Source organism: Gallus gallus, chromosome 4 (genome assembly GCF_016699485.2).
Source record: "Gallus gallus isolate bGalGal1 chromosome 4, bGalGal1.mat.broiler.GRCg7b, whole genome shotgun sequence".
Classification (NCBI taxonomy): domain Eukaryota; kingdom Metazoa; phylum Chordata; class Aves; order Galliformes; family Phasianidae; genus Gallus; species Gallus gallus.
Genome location: NC_052535.1, coordinates 83,143,861 through 83,156,437, shown reverse-complemented (window position 1 = coordinate 83,156,437; position 12,577 = coordinate 83,143,861). Strand labels below are relative to the sequence as shown.

At 41.5% G+C, this 12,577-nt stretch overlaps 1 long non-coding RNA gene across 1 annotated transcript in view; it reads left to right on the top strand.

Moving 5' to 3' along the window:
- The first annotated feature begins 777 nt into the window (after positions 1 to 777).
- Positions 778 to 12,577, top strand: part of LOC112532363 — a 32,664-nt gene continuing 20,864 nt past the window's right edge. The window contains exon 1 of the long non-coding RNA XR_006939201.1: positions 778 to 2,321. This is a non-coding gene — a long non-coding RNA (uncharacterized LOC112532363). The remainder of the gene's footprint in view (positions 2,322 to 12,577) is intronic.

Below are 12,577 nucleotides of genomic sequence, written 5' to 3'. Positions count from 1 at the left end.
GCTATCCTTCTGTCTTAAAAATATCTCCTGCTTGATAACTTTCTGAGGCCATTTGCATTCAGGTCACATTAGAGCAGTTCTCAGGCTACTCCATTTCATGCCTGCAACTAAAACATTATGGGAACAAGATCAGCATCTACAAAAGCACAAAATTATCTTTCAACCACTAAGCCAAATGATGAATAATCGTCTGGGTCTGGCCTGGAATCTTCAGTGGACTCAGTATTTAGGCTTTAATTTTCCCCACTGCTTCTGGAAGAAGACGTGTCAGAAATATCATAGAACAATTTTCTGTTTCTAGGAGTCACCAGTGCTGTTTCAGTTTGCACAGATACCTCAACCTTCAGTAAATATTCTATCCCAATAAATTCAGTAAATATCCATCCCCAGCCCAAATTTTTTTAGATTCATCATCACTAATGGCACAGAAAAGAGAAGACATCAAGCATATGGGGAAGACATCAAGCATCTCGTGTGACTAGTGATAGGACTAGAGGGAATGGCTTCAAGCTGCACCACAGAAGATTCAGGCTGGACGTTAGGAAATACTACATCTCTGAAAGGGTGGTCAGGCACTGGAATGGGCTGCCCAGAGAGGTGGTGGAGTCACCGAGCCTGGTGGTGTTCAAAGAGCGTTTGGATGTTGTGTTGAGGTGAAGGGAGAATGGTTGGACTGAATGATCCTGTGGGTCTTTTCCAACCTTAGCGATTCTATGATTCTATGATTCTATATCAAGCATTGTAACTCAGCTAAAAGTGATTTTAAGCCCAACATTCCTATGCATAATGTAACTCCAGCCAAGATGGTTACTGCTTACAGATGCTGAGATTCAGTTGACCGAGAGCCAGTGCCGATGTGGCCCATCCACTGTGGTCTCTCAGAAATCAGCCTTTGCTCCTCAGTGTAATCACTGAGACACAGCGAGGCACATTCCCCATAGGCTATGGCAGAGCTGCCTCCCAAAACCATCCCAACGCAAACCAACAGAGCAAGGCACACATGCAGAACAGCAGTGCACAGGAACACGCACACAGGCACATGCACACCCTGTGAATTACGAGGCGTTAAACCCCTCACAGAACTCCACTGACTTCCTAAACCACAAAAATGATGAAATTATTTCCGCGTAATGAGAAATGTTTCCATCTTTTAACTGTATATGTGGACCAGGAAACCTTGATTTTTTCTCATTTCCTCTTTGGAGGCTTCCAGAAGTTTCTCTCCTCTTCTCTCATGCACAGATTGTCTTACATAGTTTCATCTTTTTCTGGTACTTTCACATGCACCAAGATCCTCCTTTATTGTCACCAGTACCCACAGATGCATCTACATTTGCTCCTGAAAATGTCTCTCCGGGAGGAGAAAGACTGCAGCAAAGAGAATTTCATTCCCTGATATTGCCCACGGTACTTCCTCATCTTCTTGTAATCCTCACGAAGAGGAACTGCACATTAAAATGAAATTAAAACAGAGGAAAGAAACACTTCCCATGCCTAAGCTTGTCTTCATGTGGTTCCTTGCTCAGAGCCAACAGCTGAGAGCTGAGTTGCAGTATTTATTTCAGAAAGACATCACTCTTGGGAACACAGGATTTACCACAATTATTAGGAATCTGTCCCAGTATCTAAATATGCTTATCATTAAAAAAAAAATACATTTTATTTCATATTCAGCTTTCTTTCCTCACTTTACCTTGCGACCACTGGACCTTGTCATGCTTACGCCTTTGTAATTAAAGAGGACGCTGTGGTTCATGATCAAGGTACCTCCTAATCAACAGGCTGGAACAATTTAACATATCCTAGAAATGCATAAATTAGACAGAAAAATCAAGCCACAGGGAATTTGGAACTATATTGCTGAGATAGCTTAACACTGGAACTCAAATATTCAATGTATATATAAATATGTATATATTTTAAGTTTAGGCAATTAAAATACCATGCAGACAGACACTGCAAATTAAATTTAACAGTACAGGCTTTTGTTTAGCTATGGTATGATTCACTTTGTTATGAACTTTTTGGTGGCGTCATTTTGTTTTGTTTGGACATTTGCTTAAACCTTAAATACTTAATTTCCATCAGTGTTGTTGGATGAACCATAACCACACAGAGGCTGGGCTCTTCATCAACAGCACGTGCCCACTCTGCACAGGACAAAGAAAATCCTGCAGGAGGAAAAGCACAGTCTTGCATTTCAACTGGTCGCTTCTTCAGGGTAGTAGTCAGTAAACTGAGCACAGAGACATGAGTACTGTGAGTCACCTGCGCTGTCATCACCACCAACCCCTAAGGATCCATGGCACCTTGGTATGAAGGTATGAAGGGCTGTCCATCCTGAGTAACTCTGATTTCATGCCAGTTATTCAAAGACTGGATTTCTTTGCCAAGATCAACAGATTGCAACAAAGTGTAGTTCGCAGAACGTACTGTTTCAAAGGACAAAGAGCCTGAAGGAACACAGTGTTTCATAACTGCAGTCTATTTAGATTTCAGACTTAGCTCCTCTCCTCTGCTCTCAGTAAGATGCCTCCAAGGTTTTTGCAGTTTACAGTCGAGTTTTCTTTTATTCTAGTTCAATCTAGAACTGCCAATTTCAAGTGTCCAGTTTGAACTGCACAAAGCAAGGAGGGACTCTGAAGGCTAAAATGCAAGTAGGTCATTCATTAGGCATAAAAGTGACCAGGCTGCATGTTGGCATAAAGTGATACCCATTCATTAGCTTTCACAGCAGTTCAAGAATATAAATGTACAGCCAATAAGAAGGAAAAAATAATAATAATAAAACCATGACTAGGTATGCAAGTGTCAGTTCTAGATCTGCTACTTTCAAGATTCCCAGAAGTGAGCAGATTGTTCATACATTACTCCTCAGTATCATCTGAGGGCTTGAGGTTTCCTACATGATTTGCCATGTGTTCAACACAGTAATTGGCTAATTGCATTTCTTTATTGGTTATGTCACAAAACACATTTAGAAGTCCTAATGCCAGAAGTGGTAAGGTCACTTCCAAGGAAATTCTGGGAAGCAAATGGCAAAAATTAGAACAGTCCATTGATAAACACACAAGTCTATATTTTCAAGTACTACAACTTCCCTTACAGTCATGGCTGCGTTCTGAAGAAAAAGAAAAAAAAATCATTATGATGTTGTAACACTTCTGTATGTGACATAATTCCTATTTGTAACATAAGATGGATACGTATTAAAATCGGATCCTTAAGTGAAGGATCTTCATATCCAAGTAATGCACTTGTCAACATGTCTGTATTTTAGTCGAAGTCCCTTGAGTCACGGGAATGTGATAGTCCTTTAGAACTCATTTCCAGTTATTTTTGTTTATAAATGAACTGAGGTCATTAATCAATGTAGCTTGCTTGAACCATTAACAGAACCTCTGCTTTGCTTGGTTGTTTCTCTTTGAAGAGGATTACGAAACTATTTGCTCTAGTTTCAATTCACATGAGTTCCTCCTCAGAATTGCATGCTAAGCTTCAGGACTGAACAAATTCTTCATCTGGTTTCATGTCAAAACCATCTGAAGTCACAGAACTCTGCACAGAATTAATGCAGAAACATAATGTGTCCAACTTTGCTACAGATTGGCCCGATCATATTTGCTGTAGAAGGGTGGGAGCTGGAGGAAACCCTTGAAGGAAAATAAGCTATGTTTTAAACAAGACTTAAAACCAGGCAAATCTTACACCATTTCCACAGCCAGCACATTTAGAACATTTTTCTCTATCTTATAATCCAGAAAATGGGACCATGCCCATATTGCTCATCAGCTGAGAAAGGGAAATGCATCAGTTTTCCCTTGTAACTGCACAAAGTTCTACATTTTTTAAATACAGAGTAGCTCTGTTGCTTTGTGTTTGCTTTCCTAAGCAGCCACACATGCAGATCGGTGGACCTGATGTTTCATTTCCTGCATTCAGATATTCAAGTTGGGTATAATTGCAAGTAGATACAGAAAACAAAGGAGGATATCATCATCTGCCAGGACAATCCCAAGGCTAGCCAACATGCTGAGGAGCAGAGAATGAGATAAACAACTGTTAATTTCTCAAAAATAACTCTGAAAAAAAAAAAGAATTTAAATATAAAGTTTATATTTGAAAAAGGAATACATCTGAGGAAACCACAATCTGGTTTTGCTAGCAGGGAGAAAAAGAAAAAAGAAAAAAACAAAGTATATATCATTGTTGGATAAATCCGCTTTGCCAAATTCACACCCATCAAATCAGTGTTCAGCCTGTTTAGAGCTAAGATTGTATAAACCCTAAATTATTTTAAAGACAGTGTTATTCTTAAGAATAGACCACCCCTTATTCTCATGAGTTCCTTCCTTTTCAGATGTTCAATTGCAATGCAAGAGGATGTTATTAGAGACAACGGTCGCATCTTCCTGAGCTGCTCCTTGTGGACAAAGTATAACTGACCTTTCCACTCAATACAAAATGAAAAACAAAATTTTTAGTTGTAAGAATTTGGAATAATCCTGGAACAATTTGTAATAATCCTGGAATTATTTGAATAACTGGGGGAAAACAAAAACAAAAACAAACAAACAAACAAAAAACCAAATAACTTCTATGGATTTTACAGGCAGGAGTTTTGAATACCAAAAAAGTGCATCTAATATTTCAGTTGCTAAAGCACATTACTGACCAGTTTGTTCTCTTTTGATTCATCAAAGTACCACCAATCTTAAAAACTTCCTGCTAACATCACCATGGAACAGGCGTGTTCAGACATTGCTTTCTGTAGTTCACCCCTGGAAGGCTGATAGGAGAACACTGACAACTGTGTCCATGGCTGGGTTGTCCAAACACAGTCACAGTGTATTTGAGACAGCACAGGTTCTGCAAGACATCAGCACGGACTTGGCCAGTGTTACACGTGACCTACCGTTCTTTTGGAAGGGCAAATAGGGCAATGTGGGCCAAAGGTACATGGATCCCACATGCATATCACATGCAAAGGCCACTGAAACTGGAATAAAAGTCTGTAAAAGAAGAGACATATAAAGATGGTCATTTACATATATTAATCCAAATTGATTTCATCTGGAAAAAAATAAAAATAAAAAAAAATGCCACCAGAGAAGTGATATAAAACACTCTTCTTTTCCTCCCAAACCTTTAATAAAGGAACATGTCATTGAGGTGTTGGCAATGTGATATTAAAGGTTGAGATTCCTAGACAGAGATATGTGCAGGGTGGTGTGTAACTCCGGTTATTATTGTGCCAAACCAACTGGAACTTAATTTGAAAGAAAGCAGAAATCTTCTAAGTGCTGAGATCCAAACCCAATAGAGCGCTTGGGCTCCTAATGCTTATTTGGGCACCTAACTTCATACTGAGACAAACAGGAACAAACTGCTGGTCCCATGCCCATATGATCCCTGGATACCACAAGTATGTCTGGATGTCTTCACTCAGTTCGGATAGTCACTCATCAAGTGACAGTTCCAAATTTTTTTTTTCCAAAACCTCATCCAAACCCCGAAACTTCCAGGAACAGGAAATGTGATCAGCATATTCTACAGTTCGTTACTGCCTGAATTAGCTAGTCGTGACACAAGTGCTGGTCTTCCTAACGCTTCTCCAGACCAAACCTATGGTTCTGGTGTACTCCCCCACAGTGTGAGATCTTAAAAGTCCTTGTGGATTTCCAGTTCTTGAGTGTGGTTTGGGGAGTTGGATCTGAAGCAAGTCTCTGCCCAGCTAGAGCTGCAGCTGGTGTCAAAATCGTGCAAAACCCCACAGGGTTTTGCATGATACTCACGGAAATCATGGTACCTGCTGTCTGCTTGAATCTTATCAAACCTAAGGGAAGTTCTGGACTTATAACAAATTCACTTTTTCTGGGTCTGATTTTCTTTAAAGCTCTCTGGCAACTAAATCGGAGCTCCTCTATCCATGCACACCTGCACATCTCCTGCTGGGCGACTGTCAGTACTATGCAGCATTAAATTAGCCTTGGCCTTTTACAGTCTTCACTAATTATAAGCATATCTGTTGAAGAGCTGTTACAGCTGTTTTGTAGAGGGATTAATCTCCGAATGTCAATGCGTTTGATGCATGTGTTTGTTTCCTCTTAGAGTGAGGATGGGATAAACGCTACTTTAAAAATCTGTAATCTTCATTTCTCTTTCAAACAAATGTGAGAGAGAACATAGCTGTGATATAGAAAGCTCTCAGGGAAGAAGAGCAAGCCTGAAGGTGAACGTTCATGTGAATTTTTTCTTGCCTGTTAAAACTGATTTAAAATAAAAATGAAATTTGGACAAGGTCTTGCAGAGGTCCTCACAGAGATCTTGCACCTGGGATCAATAGGAAATTGCTGTTCCTACAGCATCAGCAGTATCTGAATGTGTATATCCCTTCACACTTTGTATGGTTGAGGGTCATGTGTGACTGTAGATGGGGTCTTTTTTTTTACCTCTTGAACTCTGACTCGCATCCAGCCTCATGTTTCTGGCACTGTGTGAGAACTGCCTTCTCAGAAACAAGTTCATGAGAAGTATGTAGCTGTTTATCTATTTTAGCAAAGAAAGCATTGAGAGTAGACAGGTTTCCATTTCATTTACACAATTTTCTTCTTTCACAGTAGACTGTCTTAGCAATAAGATCTCTTTTTCACTGAATGGTTTTAATATGCAAACAAATATCACATTACCACACACAATGATATATAACTACCCGGTGGTCTGAAATCCTATGTCCTGAACCTTTGTATTAGCATGGATAAGGACTAATGTTCACAGAGTCGGTAGGGCTGTATTGGTGTCACAGTCAGCTGATACGGGGATACTTTGTGTGTTTAAACATCAGATGGTCACAGAATCTCTGCTGTGCTTCACACCAGTCCCTCCTTGACCCAAATACTTCTTGTCTCCCTTAGCATGGCCCTCATAGTCAGTTAAAAGCTATCAGTAAAGGAGTTGCTTCTCCAGAGATAAGCTATCTATTATCTTTTGGTTCAGTGAGCAGCGCCAGCCCAAATTTCATTCCGCTGATCCATCATTTATATCTTGCATTTTCAATGTGTTTAAATGTGTGAGGTCTCACAAGTGACCACCACCATAGGCAGTGTATTTCTCCAGCTGCTATTCACAGGGTTGTGACAAGCTTTTAAGCAATCAAGGGCACTGCTGGCTGCACTCACATTGGTGGCAGTGGGAAAAAAATAAAATGGGCTGGTGGTGTTTTACATGCCATACAAATAGTCCCATATCTCCCTCTGGGTCATTGAGTAGAGACCAGCAGAGGGATAAACTCAGTGACTCAGGTGATGACACTGAACCAGGTATATTCTGCTCCAATACTGAGGCCATGAAGTTGGATGTGAGTAAAACTACTGTCTGGTTAAAAAAAGAATGGGTTAGAGAAGGAATAAGCACTCCTGCTGATGTCCAGACCTCCAGATCATATCCTAAGAGGTCATGATGCAGTTTTTTCAGAGAAGGAAGAAAAAACTGTTTGGACAAGAACTTCTTACACATCCCCATGCTCCACACCCTTGTGAAAGTGTTTTCAGCATAGGACTGCACCATAATAATAATATGCACTTCTTCAATAAAAAAGCATGAGTCATGCCTCTGCACAGGAGATAAAAGAAACCATAAAAATACTAATCCAGCATGCAAACGCAGCAGAGTTGCTTATCTTTGAAGAATATTTTAGTGTTTGTCTTGTTCTTCCAGGAAATCTGTGGGAACATTTACACCTTTAAATAGCCTCAGCCTGTAAACAGGTATCTAAAACATTTTTCCTAAAGCTGGCTGTGCAAAACAACTTTAAAAGAAGACTCGATGCAGGATTTAATAGAGAATTCTTGGCTTTAGCACCCTTCATGTTATGTTAGCCATATCTTCCTCATGCATAAATATAATGGTATGCAGACAGAAGGAATTGCAGTCAGAGAGATGCCGACAGAGTATATCTCTTCATCAGTGTGAGTTCCAAAGGATTAGTGGTCCCACAAGCAGAGCAACTAAAGCCCAGCTTCTGGCTCTTATCTGCATTGTCTCACTTCATTCAGGTGAGTCCCTTCAGGTCCCATGTCTGTCTGGAGCCAAAAGCCATTCCCTGGCCAGCCTTATCCCCATGCTAAAATGCCTTGGAGCATCATGCTTGGGGACCAGTTCGGTGGTGCAGGAATGCAGTGCTACAGCCACTTGGTCTCATCTTCTGGCTCTCTCCCAAGCCAGATATCTCTCTCATCCTCAGGTCTAACTGAGATGGGGCTTCTGGAAAGTACATCTCAGTGACTTTTGGAGCCATTTGAGGTGGTAAAACAAAGGAGTGGAAGAGCCATCAGGGGCTGCAGTGAAAAAGGAGAGGAATTTGAGGATTCATGAGGCTGAATACACAACGGATTGGAGCATTTGGGGCTCTAATCATCCAAAAGATTGAACCTACTGAGACTGCAGGCCAATAGCTAACCATGCATATATCCTTACACACACATTCTCATACACATGCAGATATAACTGTTGCTACTCTTCAGTGATCAACACACTGTGTTGAGGTTAATCTCAATTAAAGGGTGCCCTTGAATGTGCACGGATCCAGAGAGTCACAAGAGTCCCTGGACCTTGATGATGTTCATTACAGGCATCTGTATAGCAGACAGAGAGCTTTTATTAATCTTAGCCTGTAGCGCTCTGAATTGCATATCTTGTTCTGCAGCTCTTAATTCATGTAAACCGTGCTTTAGAATATTCAGATCTCAAATTTGGCCTTTTGCAGATACAAAATACGTATATTACTGCTTAGGAACACCATCCTATCGTCCCATTAAGTGATCTTGGTCATTCATACCCCTGGAGCCTTCTATTTTCTACTTAGTCACCAGCTCCTCTTCACCCAGCAGTCTGAGATTTACTAGAAATCATATCTTCCCTTCCCTTCCCTTCCCTTCCCTTCCCTTCCCTTCCCTTCCCTTCCCTTCCCTTCCCTTCCCTTCCCTTCCCTTCCCTTCCCTTCCCTTCCCTTCCCTTCCCTTCCCTTCCCTTCCCTTCCCTTCCCTTCCCTTCCCTTCCCTTCCCTTCCCTTCCCTTCTCTTCTCCTTTTTTAAAAAACATTTATATTTTCCGGTGTCATCCCAAAGCTGACCATGCACCTGAGTCTGCAAGAGAAGGAAAAAAGGTAATTTACTGTGATGGGACTCCTGTAGACCTGGCCAGCAGTAACTCAGTAGGAGCTTTTAGAGGGGCATCCCCTTGAATGTTCCTTGAATGTTCTGCTGAAATGCTCATATCCACCCAACCAAACTTATGTGAATAACTCTCTATTGTACACTGTTCTAGTTACGGAGCTGCTCCAGGCTTGAGACAAATTGAAGAGATATGTACATCACTGGTCAAAGTAGCCCAATTTGGCTGCAAAAGATCTCATGCCAATGGCAAAAAGTGGACGTTTCCTGGAGGTCATTTAGGATGTTGAGTTAGGAGGCTGACCAGGATTGCAGCAAATGCAAAAGTAATTAGGGACCCCAGAACTGAGTTAAGTAACCCACATGAGCTGCCCACCCAGCTGACATGAACTCTTACAAACATCTGATCACCAGTGTTTGATTAGAGCTATTCAGAAAGGAAAAAATTATTCTCCCACAATTCAACTCTATTCTTCAGGGTTTGGACTTAATATTTGGTGGTGCCCTAGAAACAGTCCACATAGTTGTAGAGGGACACTCATATTAACCTTCAAAACAACTCTGCCAGCCTGCGGTCTTGCAGAGGTCTCTTGGAAAGCTGAAATAGGGGCCATTATCTAAAGCCAAGTAGACACAGATGATTGAAGAAAGTGCTGTCTCCTAATGGGCTGTGGTGTGGTTTCCTCCCATGTTTCACTGCAATGTTCTTTCTTTTTAAGGGAAAGACAAATACTAATTCTAGTACCTTCTAGAACATGACCATGTTCATTGCTTGTCCATGAATATGAATATTCTAGAATATGACCATGAACATTGCTTGTCAAAATAAAGAGAATCATAGAATCATTAAGGTTGGAAAAGACCTCCAAGATCATCTAGCCTGACTAGCAACTCATCACAATCGTGCCCACTAAACCATTCCCTTAAGTGCCACATCTAGCCTTTTCTTGAACATCTCTAGGGATGGTGACTACACAACCATCCTGAGCAGCCTGTCCCAATATTTCACCACTCTTTCAGAGAAGAATTTTTTTCTAATATCCAACCTGTGGATAGGCCTGGATTTCCGCTGAATATGTGGAACTGCTTTCCATATAAGGGTGAGAAAATAGATTACTGTTGCTGTATCTGAAATGAAAAGTTTTTGGCTGGTATCACAATGAGAAAAATCTCCCAGCTCTGGATCATGAAATGATTTGTGTACATCTAATGGTACATGGAGTACAGCTTGGGAATTTCTCTATGGCAGATTTGTAAAAGCAACACAAGTGGCTTAGTGTGTGGTTTATAATGTTATCTGTTGCATTTTCATTTATTGATGCTGAATAGTAATTTCATCAATCTGTTGATACTGTTGTGCAATACCTATAAAGTCTGCAGTATTACATAAAGAGGGAAACCAGAGACAGCTGAGTGGATCATAACGTTAAGCAAGGGTAAAACTATGTAAAATCATATGGCAGTCCTTGTCTGCATTAGAACACAAGTGTGATTAAAGCCATTCCTGCATAGTATGGCGCTTCAACATATTAAGACATTTAAGCACATGTTCTTGATGAGTCAGATATTGTCCTGAATTGCACAGTAAATGAAACAGGGAGGAAGTCAGACCCTGTGAAGAGGGGAAAATTTTGAAAACTATGTTCTACTTCTTGGACCTCCAGCAGAAAATCTGCTATGAAAATCACAGAATCACAGAATGGCTTGGGTTGTTCGGGACCTCGAGGATCATGAACCTCCAACCCCCCCCACCACAGGCAGGACCACCAACCTCCCATTTAATACTAGACCAGGCTGCCCAGGGCCACATCCAACCTGGCCTTGAACACCTTTAGGGATGGGGCATCCACAACCTCCCTGGGCAGCCCGTTCCAGCACCTCACCACTCTCCTGGTAAAGAACTTCCCCCTGACATCCAACCTAAATCTCCTCTCTCTAAACTTAAAACCATTTCCCCTTGTTCTGCTGTTATCTACTCCCCTCCTGTTTATAGGCTCCCTTTAGGTACTGAAAGGCCGCAATTAGGTCACCCCACAGCCTTCATTTCTCCAGGCTGAACAAGCCCAGCTCCCTCAGCCTGTCTTCATAGGGGAGGTGCTCCAGCCCCCTGATCATTATTGTGGCCCTCCTCTGGATCCTCTCCAACAGCTGTCTTTCTTGTACTGGGGGCTCCAGACCTTGATGCAGTACTCCAGATGGGGCCTCACAAGAGCAGAGTAGAGAGGGACAATCACCTCTCTGTCCCTGCTGGCCACCCCTCTTCTGATGGAAGATTCTGATCTGCTACTCATAGGTATATTCATGTCAGTTCTGTTGAGACACTCCTTTAAATTAGGTATTAATTCCCCCACCCCAATAACCTTTTTGTCACTGCCATAATGTTGAAGAAACTGCACTTGATGTATTCAGGAAATGAGTAATCACTGTCAGGCTATGACACGCACATACGCATTGAGTTATTCTTCTGCAAATCATGTTGTTATGTTCAGCATGTGGATTCTGGAGGAGGAGGTGAGACCCACAAAAACTGGCCTTTATTCTGGCCCTGGGGGGACAGTCTGGCACCTCCCAGAATCTGGCAAGACTTCTAATGCCTTGGCAGCATTTTCCCTTGTAACAGATATCTTTCCATCCATCCATCTTTCTTTCTATCTGGTCTGTCTTTTCTCTTTCTAACTTCCCTTCTTTTTCTCTTCTTTGTTTTTCCTGCCTTGGTATCTTGGCTTGCCTAGCTACCTTCCTAATTCAAAGCCACCCAACTTCCAAAGTTTATATCTGTGAACATCTTCACATGCACAAAGAAAGTCACTTTCAAGCTTTGGTGCTTGCAGGAGTTGAGCCTGAAGTGTTAAAGTACAAACACTTTCTGCTCAGCCATTCCCTTGATAACAGATGGCCCAATCTATGCTCCAAGTTCGTCTTTAACTCTGTCTGACCCAACATATAACCAAATGTTCATAAACTGCAGTTCCCCATATCCCAAGATGTCCATTTTTGGCTGTAAATCTGGAGTGCATGCTGTTATCTGAGATTTCTAGCAGCCATGTGCGATACAGGGAGGTGTGTTAGCTAACTTGGGGGGAATCTAATCAACAGAGGCAAATCAGTGCTCCCTCCAGCAACTTTAGCTTCCCAGAAGCTGTCTCTAACAGTGTTTTCAATATCATATAGTTACTTTTTGTTTTCCCCAGTAGTACCTCACCTTATATCTGGAGTAATTTACCAGATCTAGCCATATGAATTGCATGCATTAGAGGCTGTGGGAACAACACTGTCCTTGCATGGTAAGGTGCTCCTTGTACGACACAGCAATTTGGGTACAGGATCTGCAGAGATGAACGCTGCTTCTTTATATTGGCATTAGTTTTGCATCAAGGGCAGGAGAGCACAGAAAAAAATGCCAGATG